The sequence below is a fragment of the Myotis davidii genome, unplaced genomic scaffold (assembly GCF_000327345.1).
Source record: "Myotis davidii unplaced genomic scaffold, ASM32734v1 scaffold308, whole genome shotgun sequence".
Lineage (NCBI taxonomy): Eukaryota > Metazoa > Chordata > Mammalia > Chiroptera > Vespertilionidae > Myotis > Myotis davidii.
The window spans coordinates 356,385-358,325 of record NW_006298552.1 but is presented as its reverse complement, the minus strand read 5'-3'; the positions used below and the strand labels follow the sequence as shown (position 1 = coordinate 358,325).

Sequence of the window (1,941 nt, the reverse complement as noted above, 5' to 3'; positions counted from 1 at the left end):
CACTCGCTAAGACCATTATCTCTCCCCTCCAAGGTTTCCCAGAATCTGGACCTGCACAGAGAATTCTCTGCCCAGAAAAAGCCCGCCTAGAGACCTTTAAAAACCTCTGACTTCCTGTCTTTGGGCGCTGGCACCATTTGGGGACTCAGCCTATCTGGGTTTCCAGATGACCTAATAAATTCATAATACTTTACCCCTTTGGGCCTCATTGTCCCTCCTTTCAGAGACCCTAACAGATGTGGAGGAACAGTTCATCCCTAAAGGGTTTGAAGCCAAAAGCTGAAGCAGCAGAAATGATACAAAAGGGCAAGGCAGCCCAAAGGAAAGGATTCTAGACATGTGGGCACATTTTCTGGGGTTTGGCCTTCAGCCTGTGGCCTTCTCCACCCAGCAGGAAGCTCTGGGCATGCCACCATTCCCCAGTGCCAGATGTCTCTTGCCTGATTCTCACTACAGGACTCAAGGATGGGCAGATCAAGATGTGGGAAGTGCAGACAGGGATCCTCCTTTTGAAACTTTCCAGCCACCAAAATGTTGTAAGAGATCTGAGCTTCATACCCAGTGGCGGTTTAACTTTGGTCTCTGTGTCTCAGAATAAGACTCTTTGCGTCTGGGACCTGAATAAGCGAGGCAAATAGATTCAGGTGTTGTCGGGCCATCTGCAGTGGGCTTACTGCTGCTCCATCTCCCCGGACTGAAGCATGCTTTCCTCTGCAGATGGAGAAAAGTCAGTCTTCCTATGGAGCATGCGGTCCTACACATTAATCCGGAAGCTAGGGGGCCACCAAAGTAGTGTTGTCTCTTGTGACTTCTTCCCTGACTCTGCCTGGCTTGTCACGGCTTCTTAAGACACCAACGTGATCATGTGGGACCCTTACACTGGCAAGAGGCTAAGGTCAATCCACCACACGCAGCTCGAACCCCTCATGGATGACAGCTCCCTGAGATCTGTGTGCTTCTCCCCCGAAGGCTTATACCTTGCCACTGTGGCCGATGACAGACTCCTCAGTATCTGGACCCTGGAACTGAAAACTCCAATCACATTTGCTCCTATGACCAATGGTCTTGGCTGCACATCTTTCCCACACGGTGGAGTTATTGCCGCAGGGACAAGGGATGGTCACGTCCAGTTCTAGACAAGTCCTAGGGCCCTATCGTCACTGAAGCACTTATGCCAGAAAGCCTTCCGAAGTGTCCTCACCACCTACCAAGTGCTAGCACTGCCAGTCGTGGAGAAAACAAAAGAGTTTTTCACATACAGGACTTTTTAAGCAACGCTACATGATCTCATGTGCTTTCTCTGTGGCAGAATAAAGCTCCCTGGTAAAGGAGTAGCTGAGATAAAGGGCCAAACACCTGGTCTTGGATGGGCAGAGTTTATCTTTGGGATTGTGAATAGAATGTAGCAAAACCAGATTCCAGTGGACTAGCCATGGATCTTTTCCCCAGGACATACGAACGTCAGTCACAGGAGAGGGGATTCCACTTCCGTGGCCACAGGGCCTTATCTTAAGTCTTCAATCCACTTAGAAATAACAATTTTGAATTCTCTCTAGTAGTTTGATTCAAAGTGCAGGTAATGACATTTTGGTAAGAAGAGTTCTAGGCCTGGCGAGAGCCTCTGTAGTGGCCGAGGGGTTTAAACGCCTTCTTCTGGGAAGTGTGGCTCCTGCCTAGTCCATGCTGTTGTTTCAGATGCAGCAGCGGCCTTGTTTCAAGTTCTCTCCCGTTGTGTCAGAGTTGATGTTGGCAAGTCTTTCCTTCCTGCAGCTTCTCTCTGAGTAGTGGGACACAGTTTTCAAGGAGCAGGCTCTGGTATGAGGTATGAACTAAGTTACAGATGACTCAGAGTTGTGAAGATGTCTCCTTAATTGTGTAAAGCACTGGTGTTGTCATTGCTTCAGCTCATATGCTCATGAGGAGGTCTGACTTTGCTGCTTC

At 49.0% G+C, this 1,941-nt stretch overlaps 1 pseudogene; it reads left to right on the top strand.

Moving 5' to 3' along the window:
* The first annotated feature begins 612 nt into the window (after positions 1-612).
* On the top strand, positions 613-1,271 carry LOC102757569 (annotated as a pseudogene).
* Positions 1,272-1,941: the final 670 nt, after the last annotated feature.